General features: G+C 36.9%; 1 pseudogene; it reads left to right on the top strand.

The window, feature by feature from the left end:
* Window positions 1-3,736: 3,736 nt before the first annotated feature.
* Window positions 3,737-5,754, top strand: LOC101430384 (dynamin-1-like protein; annotated as a pseudogene).
* The last annotated feature ends 16,029 nt before the right edge of the window (window positions 5,755-21,783 follow it).

The following is a 21,783-nucleotide window of genomic DNA, read 5'->3' as shown; positions in this document are numbered from 1 at the left end:
CAAAGATTGGCTCATGTGGATATACTACTCAAGATCAAAAAAGAAAAAAATGAAAAAGCATGCCCCATAAGTAGCCCAAACTAAATTCCTAAGGAATATGTTGGTGAAGAGGTAACAGTTGATCAGGTCACTCTTCTGGTAGCTGAATATATGTTTTAAACTAAAACACTTGATACCTGGAATAATTTCCACATCTCCCATTTGACCCATGTAGGGTAAGAGATACCATTCTGGGAAATTTCAAGTGGAAGTACCTAAACCTGTCCTCCTCAACTTGGAAGGGTGGCAGAAATAAGTGCTGTTCTTAAAGGCCTAGGGAATACAGATGGTATGGTCCTCATCACATGTCCAATTTCTACAATAGCCTGGTCTCTGCAAACATCAGATTGACTGGAGGATGACAGTGGACCACTGAAATCTCAAACAAGTAGTAGACCCAGTTATAGCTACTATGCCAGATGGTGTAGCCTTGCTAGAGCAGATTAACACAGTCTCACATGCAAAATATCTATGGAAACTTTGATCTGGGGAATGAATATATCCTTTTCATCCTTCTTGGAAAAGAGGTTTACAAACAGATTATATTCACTTGGAAAGATCATATGTATAAATTTACCGTCTTGCCTCAGGGTTATGATAATTCTCCATTTCTCTGTCATAATATAATCTAAAGATTCCTAAAACAGCTGGACGTCCTGCAAAATATCACACTGGTCCACTATATCAATGACTAGAAACTAATAATGCCAAATGGGGAAACGGACTTTGGCCCAGTGGTTAGGGCGTCCGTCTACCATATGGGAGGTCCGCGGTTCAAACCCTGGGCCTCCTTGACCCGTGTGGAGCTGGCCATGCGCAGTGCTGATGCGCGCAAGGAGTGCCGTGCCACGCAAGGGTGTCCCCCGCGTGGGGGAACCCCACGCACAAGGAGTGCGCCCATAAGCAGAGCCGGCCAGCGTGACAAGAAAGAGCAGCCTGCCCAGGAATGGCGCCGCCCACACTTCTCGTGCCGCTGACGACAACAGAAGCGAGACAAAAGAAACAAGACGCAGAAAATAGACACCAAGAACAGACAACCAGGGGAGGGGGGAAATTAAATAAATAAATAAATCTTAAAAAAAAAAAAATAATGCCAAATGATCAATAAATGGCTATTACATTATTGATCTTTGTAGATACATGCCCTCCACACTGGGAAATAAACTATACAAGTATTCAGAGGCCTATGACATCAGTACAAAGTTGAAGATCCAATGGTTTGGAGTATGCTGTGGCATCTTATCCAAAGTAAAGGGCTATTATTTCATCTTGCTTCTCCAGCCGTGCACAATACCTAGTAGCCCTCTACCTTCTGGAGGCAGCATACTCCATACCAGGAATATTGATATGATCTTCTGGATGACACAGAAAGCTTACCGTTTTGAGTGGAGACTTGTTAGGACAGTCTCTGAACCAGGTCTGGGTTTTTGTACAAAAGGCTCTGCCAATTTGAGCTTTACAATCTGCGATGTAGTTCTGCCACTAACTACCCAGAGTTAGGCCAAACTTCACAGGTTAAGGGCAAAGGTCAATAAGACTGCCTTCTCTTCAGACACCAGCTACAGGTTTGGGAGTTTCTAGGGCTAACCTCACTTCTAATCAACAAATTAAGGGGTTCCCACTACCCTACCTGTTTTGATAATTCACTAGAATAACTCACATAAACCAGTAAAATGTTATACTCATGATTACAGTTTTGTTATAATAAAAAATTTGATGCAAATCAGAACCTCCAAAAGAGAAGACACTTAGGGTAAAGTCTGAAAGAGTCTCAAATGCAAAGTTTCTTCCAATGCAAAGGCCTCAATCCTATTCCTGCCAGTGTCATCTCCCCATGGAGTCAGGACACATCACTCTTTTGGCACATTGATGTATATTACCAATTTGACAAGCTCACCTGAGTTTTTGTTTCCAGAGTTTTGATTGGGGTTTCATTATGCGGACACGATTGATTGAATCATTGGTTACATGGTTAAACGCAATCTCCAGCCCCCTTCTTTCTCCAGAGGTGATATTAAGTGACTCAAAGTCACAACCCTCTAATCACATGGATAGTCTTCCTGGCATGGCAAGCTTTCACCCCAAAACTACCGGTGGGCCCGCCCCAGCCCAAGTCATCTCAATAGCATAAACAATCACTTATGGTGGTGGGAAACATGTGTCACTGTGAATAACAAAGATGCTCCTCTAACTCCAATTTCTAAAATTCCAAAGGTTTCCAGGTTTATAGGAACTGGAAGAAAGGCCAAACTTCTCTTGGGTACTGTTAATTCTTCAGTACACATGATCCAATATGATCCTACAGTATTAGAACATTAGCGATGGGAAAAGATTTTTGTGTGACAAGCCCCAGAAAAGAATTACAGTGAAGCCCACTAGAGCTACAGAATAAAACCATGTTATATGCAAATTATCCAATTTTCAAAAAAGCAACTGGCATGCTGCTGAACCATGGTAGAGGCAGAGGGCCTTACTATGGTATATCAAGAAACTATGTGGTCAGAAATGTCCATCATGAGTTGGTTACTGCCAGACACATCAATTCATAACATCATGTGGGCCCAGCAACAATCGAAAAATAGACTGTAAGATGAGAGTCATATATCTGGAATATCACATGAGCAGGATCATAAGCATAAGAAAGCTGCATGAGCAGGTGGCTCAGAACATCCTGTCATCCACCACTGTTGCACCAGCACCTCTAAAGTTCCTCTGGGGATGCTTATACATACTGAAGGATCTCTTATGACCAGCTAAGGAAGAGGAAGAAAATTTCACAGCTTGGTTCATGAATGTTGTTGGTTTAATATATGGCATGGGGGCTTGAAGCTATGTATCCCAGAAAAATATATTCTTACACTTAAGAACCCTTGTACATAGGACATTTTGATGCGATTACTTAACTTAAGGTGTGGCACAACTTAATCAGCCGGGGCCTCAGTCCTATTCCTGGAAGCCTTATAGAGAAGGTCTCTGAAGGCAAAGGCATAGAAAGCAGCCAGAAGCTGAAAGTCAATGGAAATTGGAAGAAAATGGAGAAGTCAAGAGGGCCTTCATGTGCATTGCCATGTAACAGAAAAGCCAAGGAACAAAGATCACTGGCAGCCAGCCCCAGAAAACCAGTCTTCTAGGAGAAAGCATAGCCTTGATGAAACCTTAATTTTGGACTTCTCCTAGCCTTAAAATTATGAGCCAATAAATTCTGGTTGGCATTTATTTTAGCATGTAGGAAACTAAAGCAAATGGAGTGACCCTGAAATACCATTGCAAAAGGAAATCTGACAATGGATAGGGAGACTTGAGTGTTGACCACTCATCCACTGTGCGTAGAAAGAAAAGTTGAATTGAAAATATGCATTGAATCATGGACAGCAGCAAATTTCTTACCTGGGTGGTCAAGGTCTAGAGGGAGATTTTGCAAGATTGAGAACGTGGGAAACCTAGCGTAGAGATATATGGGTAGACACGTATTCTTATTTCTAAGGAGTTCAGAATTTAAGTGGGTTGGGTAGTAGGAAAAGAAAGAATATAATCAAATAAAATAGATGTGTTAAAATGGATTTCAATCTAGGGAGAGGACAGGTAGCCTGCAGGTCAGATCCAATGGGTGCTGATTCCAGAGGAGAGGGGGAAGGAGGCAGACTCCAGGCCTCTGCCCTACTTTTTGGCTAGGCATGTGTCCCGTGTTCTCAGGGTCATGGAGGTGCCAATTCCTATGATCAACAAGCTCCAGGATGTCTTCAACACTGTGGGAACTGATATTATTCAGCTGCCAATGGTGGGAACACAGAAGAGTAGGAAGAGCTCAGTATTGGAGAGCTAAGTGGGGAGGGACCTACTATCCAGGGGTACTGATACTGTCACTGGAGGCCTCTATTCTGTACCAGGTTCATGTTTCACCAGAAGATAAATAAAAAACATTAGGAGAAGAAAATGTGTTGAGACAGAAGAATGGGGTAAATTTCTTCAGACCAAAAATAAGTTTTACACAGATTTTGGTGAAATTTGACATGAAATTGAAAATGAAACAGAAGATTCCAGGAAACAATAAGGAAGTAAACCCTTAACCAATTCATCATAAGATTTTTTTCACCTAATGTTGTTAATCTAACACTTGTCGATTTACCAGGAATGACCAAGATGCATGTAGGTGATTAACCTAAGGAAATTGAGCTTCAAATCAGAGTGCACATTCTTCAGTTCATCAGTAATCCAAATTCTATTATCCTCACTGCAACTGCTGCTAATACAGATATGGCAACTTCAGAGGCTCTTAAAATTTCAAGAGAGATAGATTCAGATGGTTACAAAACTCTAGCTCTAATTACTAAATTTGAACTCATGGATGTCATGGGTGTATTGATGGGAAGAGTTATAGCAGTTAGACTTGGAATAATTGACATCATTAACAGGAAACAGGTAGATATTAAAAATAAGAGGAATATAATAGATTTAATCTGTGTGATAAATATACTTTTCTTCAAAAGAAATATCCATCTCTGGCCAACAGAAAATGAACAAAGTATCTTGCTAGGACTCAAAACAGGTTACTGATGTATTACATCAGAGATTGCTTTACCAGAGTAGCAAACAAGAATAAATGCTCTACCTGATAAATATCAGTCTTTTCTCAATAGCTTTGGTGAATCTGTGGATGATAAAAGTGCTACTTTACTCCAACTTATTATCAAATTTGCCGCAGAAGACTGTATTGCTATTGAAGGAACTTCAGAGCTATGATGTATTTTCCATGAATCTTTTGGGCAAACCTTAGAATTTGTTGACCCGCCAGGTAGTCTCAAAACTATTGACATTTAGATTCCCATTAGAAATGCCACTGGTCTCCATCCTGCTTTTTTCGTGCCCGAGGTTTCATTTGAATGACTGTTCAAGCAACGGAAAAAGGGCTGAGCCTGGTGGAGCCTAGCATCCATGGTGTGGAACTAGTTCCTGAGGAAACACAAGAGATCATTCAGCGCTGTAGCAATTATGGTTTCTTAACCTCCAAGATGCTATAGTTGAAGTAGTAACTTGTCTTCTTCGTAAAAGGTTGCCTGTCACGAATTAAATGGTCTATAACTTAGTGGCAATTGAATTGGCTTATAGCAACACTAAACATCCAGGCTTCACTGTTGCTTGTGGCCTAAAGAGCAATATAGAGAAGAACAAAGGGAGAAACAGGCTAGCAAAAAAATTACCTTCAGCTGTATCACGAGATGAGGTTGCATCTGGAGGTGATGGGTAGGAGATGCCATTCAAGAACCAACAACAGGCAACTAGAGAGGAATGTTGGAAACGTAAAAAGCTGAAGTTATTAGAGCAATATCAAAACTGATTCCAAATATGCCAGCCAGTCCACAAAAAGGACATGCTGTGATCTCCTGGATGTGCCAGTTCCCATTGCACGAAAACTAACTGTCTGTGAACAGTGAGACTGTGAAGTTATTGAATGAATCATCAAATCCTATTTTCTTATTGTCAGAAAGAATATTCAAGAAAAAGTGCCAAAGGCGGTAATGCATTTGTTTGGTTAATCATGTGAATGATACTCTTCAGAGTGAGTTAGTAGGACAACTGTATAAATCATCCTTATTGGATCATCATCTCACTGAATCTGTGGACATGGTACAGCATAGGAAAGAAGCAGCTGATATGCAAAAGGCATTACAAGGAGTCAGTCTAATTATTGCTGAAATTTGAGAGACTGGTCTTTGATCAAGAGAAATATGTGATATGAGATACTTTGTATTGCAAATTTCTAGTCACTATCTACTTAAGTAGAATTATAATTATGAACTCCTGTGTATTGCAATAGTATGAATCTGCTCATGTAAAGACTGGCTATAAATTGAAAATTGTATTTGTATTAAAGTACAAATCACATATTTAATTCAAATAATAGATGGCTATTTCTGAAGTTTTCCAGTATATATCAAACACACTGTAGAACCTGTGACAGTTGAACTTGAACTTGGAAGACATGTTAGTGCTGTAGTAGTTCAAGCAGTTTGCCTGTGGATAAGAGGACATGTATAGCCTCTGTTAATAGTGCTAAAGCCACTGTCATAGCCCTTCCAGAAGAATTCACCTAACCAACATTTCATATGACTCAAATGCATGCACTGTATAAACTGATCTGACTTTGAAAGATGTGGAGTTGATAAGTTCTCACATAGTCACTGCTTTTACACTTTTATTTCAACTTCTCTGCAACCTTTGATGTATTAATAAGAAAGTCAAATGCAGAAGAACTGTAGACAATGATGATGTGTGCAAAATGTTTAACGACATCGCCCTTCTACTTCTGGTTCTTTGTTGCTCTAGTGCATTAAACATTATTCTGGTTTTTACTTAGAACTGGAAGCATGAATTACAATTTCCTACACTAAAAACAACGATCTAGACTTGATTATCCAGTAAGACTTGATAATGATGGCAAATTCCTTTTAATTTAAAGAGGTTCCAAAAAAGGCCTAAATTTCCTTTGGTTTGCAAATACAATAGCAGATAGTATATTAAGATACAGTTTAATACGTGTAGTTGTGCAGTGAAGGGATATGACAGAGGTGTAGTGATAACATTGGGTTGGGCAGTGCAGTTTTAACAGGGGGTAGGGTGGGAAGGGTGGGTTAGATTGCCCACAGAACTGGGAGGAATGTTGGGAGAGAGAGCAGGCGAACACTGGGTATTGGAAGGTACATGGTTGAAATGATAACGTTGGGAAAACTGTTTTGGCAATGTGACAAAGAAGGGTTACTGGTTTAGGATGTTGGATGGGAGGCATTCGAGACAGGGCACATCTGGGGCAGTCTTCCAGGGAGTGTGCAAGTGATCATTTTGTCATAATGTGAGGTAAAAGTGGGTGGAGACCCACATAATGAGCAGGAAAGAGTTAGACTCCCATCCTGGGGAGGCCTGCTATGTTCTGAGATGGAGGAGTGGGAGTCTTTTGAGACCATGGGCAGTGCCTGAATAAGGGAGGAAAGACCAGTGTGTCAAGTCATCAGTGTTGTAGCAAGTAACTATGAATCTTGTCCTTCAAGGAGTGAAACCTGGTGGTCAGTGTGGGCCTCAAGTGGAGGGGGGAAGGAATAGAATAGATGGAACAGGGGGTATTTTTGAGGCAATGAAAGTGTTCTACATGATCTTGAAATGATGGATATAGGCTGTGTTAAATTTCATAAAAAATGTATAAAAGCGAATGGTCCAATATGTAAACCATAACATAAACCATTGACCATGGTTAGTAGCTATGTTTCAATATTTGTATAGCAGTTGTAAAAATGTATCATTCACATATAAAAAGTGATTAATACGGGAAGAGGGAGTGGGGAGGATGTTGGGTAAATGGGAGTCCCCTGTATTCTGTATGTGACTTTACTATGAGCTAAAACATCTTTGAAGACAAAATGAAAAAAAAAAATAGACTCTGGGGAATTAAATGGAAGAAAATGTCACTGTACATATAGGACAACAGATTTTACAGTGATGAAAGGCAAAATGATAAAAAAAATTTAAATATTTTTTGTTATTTTTTTAATATCCCTATTATTTCATTTCTAGTTTTTTTAAAAAACCTGTATTTGATCTCTTATGTTTAAAACCATTGTTATTATTATTTCATTTTCTTATTAATTGCATCTGACTATTTTATTGGCTTCATTTTTGAAGAAGTTTTGGATCACAGAAGGGTTACAACTGTGTCAGGGGAGGACCATTGGTGTGGGTGTCAGTGATGGGGGATACATGGGAGGAAGTTCACCTAAGTATACATATAAGGCATATAAATGTGTTCAAATGTTCATGGGGCATTGCCACAGTGGGTGGATATTCAAACAGTAACCAAAAGAATATCAAATTCTCATCCTGGGGAATTCTGCCACATTTTCTGATGAAACAGCAACAAACCCCCAGGTACAGAGACAATGAATGACTAGTGAAGGAAGATGGTCCATTGATGCACCCTTGATATTGATGACTATGCTTATGAGCCATTGCTCTTGAAATTGAAACTCAGCCTAGTGTTGTAGGGTGCCTGAGAATTACCTACTGGGAGCCTCTTAGTTGCTCAAATGTGGTCTCTCTCTAAGTCACATTCAGCATATAAATGCAATAACTTCCCCCCAGGGTGGGACGTGACTGCCAGGGATGATCCCTGGCACCAAGGGAGTGCTACTAAGTAACTGCACTGCAACAAGCAGTGCAACTAGGAAAAAAAAATACCTTGACCAAAAGGGGGAAAAGGTAAAGACAAATGAGTTTACATGGCTAGGAGATTTCAAGGTGAGTTGTGAGGTCATTCCAGAGGTAACGCTTATGCACATCACAGCAGGTTCTCATTGACAGGCAAAGTAGATACTATCCCAAATAGTGGGGCTCCTGAGGACTCTGGAAACACCTAGACACCATAATCAGGGCATATAGCTCAGAAGTTTGGTCCCTTGTCAGTGGGCCCTACTTTGGAATTTATGCTCTGCTGTGTGACAGAGTTGAACTCAGTTGTGGTTTCTCTACACATAACTCTTCCATCCTTCTATTTGAACTTATAATTAGTACTAAAGTTGGTAGGTATACATCCAAGAGACTTAAATCTTTGGGCTGTCCATGTGCCAGCTGGGCCCTGAATCTCAACTAAGTTGCAACATCTACTCTCCAGGTCGTTGGACTCACCCAAGACAACTAACAAGGAGGAGATGATGGAAAACCAACATACCAAAGAAATAAGTCTCCAACTGCAAGCAAGAGCGTCCCACCCATTGGCCATATGGGATTGAAACTACCCCTCTCAATTAAAGGTTGAGTGGGTATCACCAACCCAGAATCCTAAGGATTGGGGAATGAATTATGGACTAAAGTAGATTTACTGATATTCTAGTACAGTCTTATTGTGATTATAGCAATAGAAAAAATATCACTGACGTGGAGGTAGTTGCCACTGGAGATTCTGAGGGTAGAGAGTGAAAAAGAGGTGTAATATGGGGGCATTTTTGGGACTCAGGAATCATCCTGAATGACATTACAAATGACAGATACAGGCCATTATATATCTTGGGGAGCAGGGCATATGGGAATCCCCTATATACTCTGTAACATTTATGTAATCTAAGAGTCTTTTAAAAAATAAAAAAATGAAAAGATAGTTTAAAATGGTGCACTCACACCATGCTTCCAAGATTCACTTTGAGGTGTGACATAAAACCAAATACCATGCTGATCATTTAGGTGGAGTTTTGTAATTTAAATAAAAATAACACACAAAAACTCTAAAGACTTATCAACTACTGAATTGTGATCAGCGTGGGGAAAAAGATTTTGCAAGATATAAAATTCCCCACGTGATTCTTGATATCACCTACACCGCAGATTTTAAGATATTGTTAGAAGTTCTTAAAGCACCTATGACCATCTCTCTTGAACAGATAACACCTTAATACATTATATATTGCACATATTAAAATTTCTTTTCAAGTTATGATATGGATTATGAAGGAATACTCTCAGGTAAAATATAAATATCTTTTTTTACTTATGTTTATGTTACCCATTTTCTAGGAAACAATAGATTCAACACTGATCTCAAACATAAAAATTGAAAAAAACTCCACCAGAATTGGTCTATGATAATGGTGCTACTTTGAATCTGTTAGCATCTTGACAGAAAATACATGCTATTAGAATATGTGTTAGCATACTTTTAAAAATCACTCTGACATCATTAAATGTCAGTTTTGAAATTATAGCCATAATTTACTTATTTCAGATAGTAGATCACGCAACTACCATTCTGGAATTTCATGGCCTTTTTGCTTTTTTTAAAGATACACAGATCACAAAGAACTGTTACATTGAAAAATATATGAGTTTCCCATACACCCCCTCCCCCCCATACACTCTTCCCACATCAACAACCTCTTTCATTATTGTGGCGCATTCGTGCATTTGGTGAATGATGGATGTGCTTCTCCTGCTTCCAGTTGTAGGCACTCTTGGTTCCCTGGTGTGGTAGTTGACCATCTTCACCTCTATGTTAGCCATGGCCTTTTGGAACTGTAAGGGAAAAACATTTAAAAATGCACATTTCTCCATCACATCAAATAGATCCCAAATTAGAAAATGTTAGCTTTAAAGTCATGCTTTGGTAAGGTATTTGCTAATACTACATACTTTTACAAAGAAAAACAGAAACACGAACTTTACAGAAAGAAAGAGAAACTTCCTTTGTTCATCCTTTAAATAGATAAAATTCTGAATGCAGACATAGTGCTGACATTTATAATGGATACTTGTATATTATTCCCATGTAAGTAAAAGTGCTGGCATCAAAAGACAGTAAAAATGGAGTTAAAGCTAAATTATCAAATGGATTAAATGTTTAATTCTAATTGGAGAGAAGAATGTTTATGGATGTGGAGACATAGAGGACAGTAAATGTTATATATATTTGTTTACTGCTATATAGTAAGCATCTAGAACATATTTGGTATATAATAAGTACTTAGTAAATACTTATTAAATAGTAGGAATGTGCAGAAGATATCGAGGGGAACTATGCAGAATAAAATGTGGTTAAAAAAAAAAGTGTTGTGCACGCCCAATTGGTGATTATAATGATAACTTACTGGGAGTTCATAATTGATCTTGTATAAGCTAAATGAAGTTGATATCATTTAATGTCACCAAGATTCATTTTCATTCCTTATAAAATGTGGTTAGTAATTTTACTCACTTTATAGATTCTTTGAATCAATTAACGTGTTATTGCATCTAAACACATGCAAGCTTTCTGGCCAAAATTAATAAGTGCTCAAGAAATGTTAGCTATTAAGTGTATTTATTTGTAAAATTGTTGCAAATAATTTTCAATATCAACAGAAAAAAAGAACAGTGTCTCAGTGTTTAGTCTCCATTTGCCAATAAAAAGCACTATGCTTTCTCTCAGCAGGAAAAAAAGATACTTAATGGTTCTCTCTATTTAAAGATTAAGAGAAAATTGGGAGGGTGAAGAGCTAATTCCATTAAGTCAGTTCACTGTATTTTTTTTTTCATCTTTAAATATGCTTATTGTTTGTTGCCTCTAGCACTTGAACATTTAAATTGGTTCATTATATTCATACAATGATTCTAAAGCTAAAAGACAGACGACAGAGATTTAAACAAAATGAGTGGAAAACCAAACACTTCCCCCTTGTGCTGATGTATACTTTTTCTGAATTAAGTGCCTAAATGCGATGGCTGGAGTGAAGCCGAGAAGATCTTCATTAATTCTTACATCTGTTGTTGCAGATGTAGATAAAATCTTTTTTATTATTTTGGGAAAGTAGTGGTAAATGACATACTTGAAAGACCTTCATTTTGAAAGACTTGCCTGCTGCTTTCCTCATTTTACTCATCCCTTCGTGATGACGAAGTGCACACATACACACACACAGGCACAGATGCAGATATACACATGCACACACCTATATGAACCACTGTTATTTTAAAAACAGATTTCCACAGTTAAAATGAAGGATAAAGAAAACAATGAGGTACATGTTTAAAATGTAGACTTTTGGCGGTGGACTTGGCCCAGTGGTTAGGGCGTCCGTCTACCACATGGGAGGTCCGAGGTTCAAACCCCGGGCCTCCTTGACCTGTGTGCAGCTGGCCCATGCGCAGTGCTGATGCGTGCAAGGAGTGCCCTGCTACGCAAGGGTGTCCCCAGGTAGGGGAGCCCCGCGCGCAAGGCATGCACCCCATAAGGAGAGCCGCCCAGCGCGAAAGAAAGTGCAGCCTGCCCAGGAATGGCGCTGCACACACGGAGAGCTGACACAATAAGATGATGCAACAAAAAGAAACACAGATTCCCATGCTGTTGACAACAACAGAAGCAGACAAAAAAAAGAACATGCAGCAAATGGACACAGAGAACAGACAACTGGGATGGGGGTGGGGGGAGGAGAGAGAAATAAATAAATAAATAATTAATTTTAAAAATAAATAAATAAAATGTAGACTTTTTTTTTCTCCCCTTCCTTGCCCCCCCAGTTGTCTGCTCTCTGTATCCATTTGCTGTGTGTTCTTCTGTGGGAATCTGTGTCTCTTTTTGTTGTGTCATCTTGTGTCAGCTCTCCGTGTGTGCACGATGCCATTCCTGGGCAGGCTGCACTTCTTTCCCTCTGGGCGGCTCTCCCTACGGGGTGCACTCCTTGCATGTGGGGCTTAATTCCTATCAATCTGAGGAACTCAAAATTTTTAAAGAAGGGACTTTGCTTACACTTTTCCTTAAGAAAGACAAATATTTTATCAATCACTTCTACAATATCCCCTTCAATGAAAAATTCCATAAAATGAAAATTTATATACATAGGCACTGTGTTAAGATTTTACAAGCATAACTCTGCAAAATAGAGTACTATATTTGAGTATAAACTGTATTTTTAATTCTCTATCCAAAACTGGATTGCCTTATTTAGGATTATTTAAAGAATTCAGAATGATCCCCTTGCCCCAGGCAACTTATTTTCTCTTAATAGACGAAATTAAAATATATACATATATATATATATATATGTATATATATATAAAAGATAATTCTGGATTATGATAAATTATGTTAATAGAGTAAATAGGAAGAATTAATAGTGATATTTGGGACTAAACTAGCCAAGGACAAAACTGAAGGAAGAGCATCCCAGGAAGAAAAAAAAGTGTAAGTGCATGTTCTGAGGTACGAGAGTGTTAAGGCAGCCAGCAGAACCTTGAGGATGTCAGTGTGGCTAAATAGTCAGTGAGGGGTTATAGTTGGAATTTCCACTGAAGATATTAGCAGGGACCCTTGGGGGTAAAATCATTTTATATGCCTTGGTAATAAGTTTAAATAAATTTTATTTGAAAAGTAATGGAAAAAGTCTGAAAGTGTTGTGTTTTTTTCTTTTTGCATGTTCTTTTTTAGGGATTTGATCAAATTTTATGTTTTAAAAATAATCTTTATAACACCTATGTGAATGGAAGTTGAACCAGTGGGGCCAATTAGGAAATTCAGATGATGTCAAGATAAAGTGGAGCCCATTGAGGGAGAGAGAAGTAGAAGGAATTTGAAATAGGCTTTGAAGGAAGAATGGGTACACTTGTTGTTGGATTTGATGTAGGCTTTGTAAAAGGGAGAATCAAAGATGACTCCTAGATTTTTGGCTTAAGCAACTGGATATAGGATGGTGTCATTTAGAGGGGGAAATGACAGATTTGCTTTGAAAATTAACAGTTCTGCTTTGGAAATGTTTGAAATTTTATTGGGCAACCAAATGAAACTAAGTGGTTTTATCTACCTAGCAGAATATTTTACTTATCTGTAAATGTGTATTAGTCCTATTTTATTCTTATTTAGTTTCTAAATAAAGTTGGTTTTGAAAATTAGGAACTTTCATTCAAAAAGAGGGAAGAAGTTCAAAAAGAAGGAAAGCTTTTTCTACATTTAAACCTGCAGAGCTAAGAATGATAGCGTCTCTCTTCAGGACACTGGTTATAGCTGCAACAACTTTTTCTTAGAATATATTAGGGGAAAATATGGTCTGTATTTAAATGCATCCTCTAAAGTGGTGTAGTTGTAGCACTGTATTACAGATATAATACAGTATCATATGATGGGACTATCAAGTTTGTTCATTTGCTCACTTTGGAAACATTCCTATTAATATTTATTCACATTTATCAAATCCTCAATCCACAGAAAGGATTACTCTCTTCCTTGTGCCCTCACTATACCTCCAACATATGCCCATCTTGTCAATCAATTTATTTACTTTTTCTACACTATCGTAACCTTGAGAAGACAAAATCTTATTTGTCTTTGTATCACTTTCTTAACAATGGCACATGCCAGTAATAATTTTGTTAGGAATAGATGAATGAATGAATGAATGAATGAATGAATGAATGAATGAATGAAACAACAGCTAAGGTACAGATTAAAGAACAGCAAAGTCCTTGCTTATCTGAACCCTTCTATTCTGGCAATTTGGTTTTGATTTGGGGTGAAGGCTAGAAGTAGGAAAAAAATATAAGTAGATCTGATGTCCCTAAACAATAAAGAACTAAAAATTTATAAAGTTCAATTATTTTACACTTTCACTAGAGCACCCATAAACAGCATCACTTTTATGGTAGTATCAGAGTGGAACTTAATGTTTCCAACCCATCCATTGTATTCAGGCAATGATTTTAGGTTAGATTCATTACTACTAAGGAGAATGCAGATAGAATAATTTACTCCAAAATCCTTGTTAATGAGACAGGATTCAGCTCCTCATGTGCGCATATATTTTTCATTATACACAAGAGACACAAAAAGCCATATTGAAATCAAGATATTGCTATGTGAGCATGAAATGAGAACAAGGAAAATAAGTTCTATGATTCAACCACTACAGAACAGAGTGTTAGGTTAGTAAGATGTGTCATAATAACAATAGATACATACAGGCCATTTTTCTTTTAAAAAGGCTGGTCATTGCATTAGAGATATCTCTAACCTAAACAATCTTTAGAATTATATTTCCAAAATTTAAATTTTATTCTTTGTACTGCCTCCTTCCCCCACATCTAAACATTCATGCTCATTTCCTTCCAACACTGAAACAGATGGGCAATTTCTTTGCTATAGAGGAAAACAGGTAATACATAGGCCCAAATAGTGTGAGGAAGATTGCTGAAACAGACTTATTTATCCCAATATAGACAACCCAGTTTACTATATAGGTTGAATGCAGTTTTGAATATATGTCAAAGAAAACCATTCCTATTGTCCTTTTGGGGATACCTATAATGTGCCAGCATGATGCCAGTTGCTAGGAATACAAATACAGATAAAACAAGATGAGATAACATGTAAGTAAATTACAGTACAAAGCATAGGAATATAGATAAACGAAAAATATTCAGAGGCAACATTATAGAGGGAGTAATTAAAACTGGAAGGAGTAGAAGTTTAGGTGCGTTGGTTTTCCAAATAAGGTTGTATTTGATTGGGGCTGGAGAGATAGACAGGGTTAAGCTGATGGATTAATAGTGAGTGTTTTACATAAAGATGAAAGAGTATGTCTGAAGACTCTAAGGATTCATGAATCAGCATGACGTGTATAGGAACGCTACATAATTATGGACTGAACATGATTTCATGAATTTGTCTTGACAATATTATTTCCAAAGACCAATATTATAAAAGACACATTGTGTTTATCTTCTTTTAGTTCATTTAAATTTTACAGCAAGATTTATTTTATCAATAAAACCACATTATTTTAGAATAGAATATTACATTTAAAAAGTTTTAGTATATTTATGCAGCTGTCATCATATCAAAATTGCATCATCATCTAGTCACATATAATCTAAACAATGGGATATAATTGATTTGAGATTATAATATTTATCATGCCAATGATTCAGAAAATTAAACTTTCTTCTGTGAGTCAGAAGTAGTCTAATTCTGGGACATAATGCTTGAAAGTGCTGTGGGGATACATTGCCATTTAAAAAACATGAATTATAAAGTTGGGATTTTGACTATGGATATTTAGAGGGAAAATCAGTAGTTTTTCTCATTATACTGGTTTCTTAAAGAGAGTTGTTTCCACTTCTGCTCTCCATGATTCCTACTTTAGCATCTGTAGCTCTTCTTCTGACACATAACTTAAAGTCTCTACTGATTCGTGGTTGTACACACTGGAAAGAATTTGACGTCAGGTAGAGGTTTGTAAATAATAAATAACTTTCTTCAAGGCCTGGGTCTAATGTGACCTTTAGTTAGTGACTATTTCTGAGGAAATGAGGTATTGGATTTTCCTATGCTGTAAGTCCATATAAAGTTTACAGATCTGTTTTAGAACTCATAGCATAAAATTATAATTATTTATTTTCACGTTAATTTTTTATAGCCTGGAGGGTCTTAGAAGCGGCAGAGAGACATAATTATTTCTGATTTTCCAGCACCTAGAGGAGTGTGTGACAATACTCAGGCTGAATTCATTATGTAACTGATGTATTGATTTGAACTGAAATGAAAGGAAGAGGGGAAAGACAAATAATTTCTAGAGGCAAAATTCGTGGTGGTGACCTGAGCAATGACTTGCAAAGTATAACTTTGGAGCTTCTTAAAGGTTGAATGACAATACATGTTTTAATAAATATTTAAATCAAAGATCACTTTTTCATTGCTATTTCAGAATAAACACCTTACAATTCTTATTAGCTGTAGCATGGTCATCTGTAAAGAAAGGGAAGAAAAATGGAAATTATTAGAAAACTGACACCAACCCCCACCCTAAGATGGTCATTGTCCAAGATTTCAGTTACTCTGAAATAATATTTTTAAATGGAAATGTAGAGGAGAACTAAAATTGAAATGCAAATGGCTTAGTCCTTCTTTGCTAACTTAAATGAAGTTTAGAATTGACTCAAGGAAACAATTGAAAAGAAAATGAAGGTGTGAGCTTCAAAGCAAGGTTCATAAAGCAAAAAGTCCCTGTAGGTTGGAAGTGAAATTATTGCATGAGTTCATTAAAATTTATTGTTCTATAAAAAAGATGAGTTTAATAGGCTCATCAAGCATGGTGACCCCATAATATAATATAAGCAAGATAAGATAATGGGATAAAATTTGAAAACTATACATCAACTGCTTAGAAGCTCAATATTAATAACTTTATTTTTCAGATAAGAAAGACAGAATTCATTTGAATTATCATATTACAAATGATTAAGTGCATATATTTTTGCCTTGGAAATTTTAGTTTCTAATTCAAATGTTTTCTATTTTCACAGTGTGATTTGATCAATAAAATCACATACCTTTATTCATGAGTAACTATAACAGTACTGGCTAGGATAAATAGAGTGGGTCATAGGGAATGGATATGGCTCAGGCAGTTGGGCACCTGCCTCCCACATGGAAGGTCTGGGGTTCAGTTTCCTGTACCTTGTAAAGAAGAAGAGCAGACACAATGAACTGATGCAATGAACTGACACAATGAGAAGGGATCAGATGTGGCTTAAGTGGTTGGGTACCTGCCTTCCTCTTGGGAAGTCCTGGGTTCAGTTCCTAGGACCTCCTAAAGAAGATAAGCAGATAACGAGCAGACACAATGAGAGAAACAATGAGCAGACACACGAGCAGAGATAATGAACAGGCACAGGAAGCAGACAGTGAGTAAACAGATGAAGGAGCCATCCAGGGGAGGAAATGACAAAATAACCCATGAAAACAATACTGTATTTTCAAAAGTCAGTTTTTGCATTTTTCAGTTTGAAGTTAGTTTGAAGTAAAGCAGATGCTTTGTATTATAAAAACAAGAAAAACATTTTAAATGTCTACTGTTCATAATAATGCTAATCTAGGTTTAGAAGAAGCAAAGTCCTACTATTCAGTAGTTCATGCCAGTGAGGTTTTTCTGAATATTTTAACACCTACTAAACAGTAGCAGGGAAAAAACCGGTAAAATGGAAAGGCTAGAAGAGTCAGAAGTGAATAAATCTTTTTAACTAATAATATTGACTTACCATGATCCTAATTATTCCTTTATGTGCCACAAGTTTTTCTTTCCCCTAAATAGAACTTTTGAAGCTGTAAATAGAAAGCAGCATTTCTTTGAATTTGTTCCAGAGAAGCCTAGTTTTATAAGATGTCACATTTTTCAAAAAGTTTCTAGAATCAAATAACTTTGAAAAAATATGCATTAAACAGGTTAAACAGGTTTCTCTAACACAGTTTTGTTTAGAGGATTTAAGATGCTAATGTGCATTACAAAGCTCTGAATGGAAGATATTGTATATGTAATGTTTTCCGAATGTATGTGATGACTAACTGATTTGTCGGAATGCCTAAGCACTTTAGACCAGGGATTTGGTGAAGTGAGAATTCTAGTTATGTGAGAGTCAGCTTTCTGAACAGTCACCTGAGGATACCTGAAAGTGTACTGATGTAGGTTTAAAATATGAAGAATGATTGTAACAGCATGGGAAAAGGATTTCTGATTCCAGTTGGTTTGTAACTTCAGCAGGTGTGGACAGTGGCTAATCTGATGACAATATTTGATTCCAAAGTTGCCTTAGCAGAACAAAATACAAATACTACCTCACAACTCTACAACACTAATCTTCTAATTATTAAGTTGAGAAAAGAGAGAGAGGAAATGATGAAACATAGTACCAAAGGGATGATGTTCTTATCAACTGGTACAAATATCACATCAAGATGTTTTATGCATTGACTTCTGTTTACAGGCTTTCAGGATATTCTATAACTTTACCCTTCCTCAGGTACCCTGAAAAAGAGTTGCTGAGGCAAGAGGACTGCAGAATTCCATGTTTATCTCTCATCGACATGGTGAGCCTGTGCACTTACCAGCAAAGAAGCTGAAAGAACTAAAGAAAGTTCAGACTCATGAAAACAGAAAGGACATTGCTCAGCTGAAAGGGGGGGGGGGGGGGGGAGAAAATTCATAAGGCACAACTGAGACAAAACTTAAGTATTATCCCTTCTCATTGAGTTAGCTAATTAAAAGGAGGGGCCTTTCTAACAGACATGACCTAAGGAACAATCCCACCGAATTTATTCAAAAGCTCAGACTTGGAAATTGGATCTTAGAAAGGGTTCAGAGAGGAGAAAACCCAGATCCTGCAACTAATTAGACTGATCTGTACCTGCTTGCCCTGTAACATATAAGTGGGACAGGGGAAGACGGAGACTGAAAATATAACAAAATAATGGTTACAAGTAAGTAGGGACGTATGGATTCATGATGGAATCATCATTATGGTCTGCCACCTAATGTAGGAGTATTGTAAGTTCTAAATATGACACCATGGATTCCTCAGCAAATGCACAGGGAATTCAGAGAAATGAATCCTCAAGACATGATCAGAAAGCTGCCATTCGGCAAGTCTATTGTAAGCCTGATAGAAAAGTGATGGGCAGACATGGGGAAGGACCCTAGGGCAGCACCGAGTATCAATAAAAACAAAAGTAATGAGGATCATATCCATGGGCCCACGGCTAACACATTTTATCTATTTTCCCGAATAAGTTAACTCTCAGGATTCTTGCCAATCTCGTTGTATAGTTGCATATTTTAAGAAGTTAAGGAATAAGATATGTGTGAGGAAATTAAGGTAAACCTTTACTTAATTTTTGAAAAGAATGGAATGAAAATTATAGTACAGTACATGAGGACTTAAAAAGGCATGAAGTAAAATCTCATTATTTAGTTATTTTAATCTGTTTTTATGCAAGGAACATTTTTATCCTGAAGACTTGATTGTTTATGCTGAAATGCAGTAAAATATCAAAAAATATTCTATTGGTACTTACAACAGAATAAAAAGGTGAAATCGTTTTTTAGGCACAGGTAATTCTAAAGGGAATGTTGTGAAAATTAACTTCCATGAAATATACACTATGGAGCTAAAGTGTTTCAGTCTAAGGCATTGATCTTGTTTCATATCAAGGTAAAATTTTAAGCTGTTATAAACATCCACTGTCCCCCTGTGGTAGTTTGAGACTGTTTGTACCTCCAGAAGGTTATATTCTTATAGTAAATCCATTCCTGTGGACGTGGACCTATTATAGGCTGGAACTTTTGATTAAATTATTTCAGTAAGGCATAGCCCAGGTGAGTCTTAATCCTCTTACTGATGTCCTTTATAAATGAGATGAATTCAGACAAATAAAAAGCCAAGGAACCCAGAAACCAAAAGCAACAAAATCCTGGAGAGAAGGGAGAGAATAGCAGACACTCCCATGTGCCTTGCCATGTGACAAAGGAGTCCAGGAGGCTAGCTGCCCATCTTCAGTGAGTGGGTGTTGCCTGATGATGCCTTGATTAGGACATTTTCCCAGTCTCAGAACCGTAATCTTATAAGTAAATAAATCCCCATTGAAAAAGCCAACCCATTTCTGGTATATTGTATTTCTGCTGGCTAGCACATTAAAATACCCACCTTCCAAAAAAGTAGCTACTGTATGCATATATTAACCAATGATGTCTAAAAATTGATATTGCATCTTTCTGCACAATTACAACATGCCAAATTCAGTGGATTCTGTGTTTATACTAAGGAAGGTTTGCACAGTTTTCATAGAAAGTAGCACTGACTTACCTCTTTAAAAAAAAAGCAAATCAATTTTATTGATACATATTAATAAAGCATAAATCCATCTAAAGTGTACAGTCAATTGTATTCAGTATAATCACATAGTTGTGCATTCATCACTTCACTCCATTTGATTCGTTCAATTGATATTGCATTTCTGCACAACTGCAACATACCAAATTAACTAGATTCTGTGTTCCTATTAAAGAATGTACAGTTTTGATAGAGAATAGTATTGACATACCTCTTTTGATAATAGAAGAGTATCAAGGATATATATTTCTTAAATAAGAGATCAGATTGCAACATCTATTGTCCTGTTGATCACCAAATATTATTGCTCTATCTTACAAAATTATAAGAAAATTACACTTATTTCAAATAATTTTATAATTAGCTATATTACTTTTACACTCATCTTACATTTAATTTTATATTATTTCACTCAGCATTTGTTGAATGCTTATTATGTTAAAGCATTATATGGTGTGCTGAGAGACTGGGTAAGATAAAACTACCTGACTTCATCGTGTAGGAGAGGAAAGTCACAGATAATCAATTTTTAAAAGTACTATGTAAATTGTAACAAATGAACAAAAAAGTAAGTTAAAAACAATATACTTGTTGACTACTTAAGAATATCAACTAATATTAACTGCATGTTTCATGAAGGCTGAGCAAGTTCATGAATTTCTTCTGGAGGGCAATTTATTTTGCAATAGCTGGAGGGGAAAAAAAGAAAGAGCTGGCATTGCAAGTAGTGGTAAAAGCAAGAGCAGGGGAATGGAGGGAAAAGAAGTATGTGTGATGCTTGGGAGGCTCAGGGATGAAATATTGCATATGTTAAAAAGTCAGATATAGAAGGAATTTGATGTCTCACTAAAGAGTTTTACTTACAGAACTCTAAGCCCTTTTGAGCAGAAAAGCTGCCTCTGGTTCTGAAGAACACTGTGGAACTGTGATGGAATGGAAGCAGAAAGACCACTTCAAAAACCAAGAAATCACAAGAAATGATGAAGGCCCTCTGAAGAAAAGGGAAATGTTTAAAATAACCAAACTTTTCTATTTGTATAAATTAAGAAAATAATGAGACTTTTAGTAAGAAAGAGAATCTAAGGGGAGTATCAATTTTAGAAAGCTAACAATATTTGAATTTGATTATGTCGATTATGTGATGTTGTCTGATCTAGGTTTTATGCTGAGCTCAGCCTAAAATACAGGTTTGAAATTCAATAAAGCAGAGTTAACATTCAGAAATGATGCATAAACTTGCTATCTGAAATGATGAGAGAATATTAATCCAAGAAGAAGGCACAGAGAGAATATTGGAGAAGAACCTAGTACATAATGCTAAGGAACGAGATTGTTAAATTAGGAAGAGGAAGAAACTTCTGGTAAGGGGTTGAGAAGATGCAGTTATATTCTGTGAGAATAAAGAAAACCCTGTTTTAGGGAAGCTGAAGGCAGACAGGATATGGGAAGGAAGAGGATAGCCTAAGAACTAACACTGGGTGATTAATCCTGAAAAACTGACCGGTAGCAGAATACAGATTTCAAAAGAATAAGGAGTTAGAAGGTGGTAAGAAAAAGGAGATAGACTGATCTTTTCCCATTTAA

This window comes from Dasypus novemcinctus, chromosome 4 (genome assembly GCF_030445035.2).
Source record: "Dasypus novemcinctus isolate mDasNov1 chromosome 4, mDasNov1.1.hap2, whole genome shotgun sequence".
Taxonomy (NCBI): domain Eukaryota; kingdom Metazoa; phylum Chordata; class Mammalia; order Cingulata; family Dasypodidae; genus Dasypus; species Dasypus novemcinctus.
Note: the sequence above shows the minus strand (reverse complement) of the source record. Positions and strands in the feature narration are given on the sequence as shown.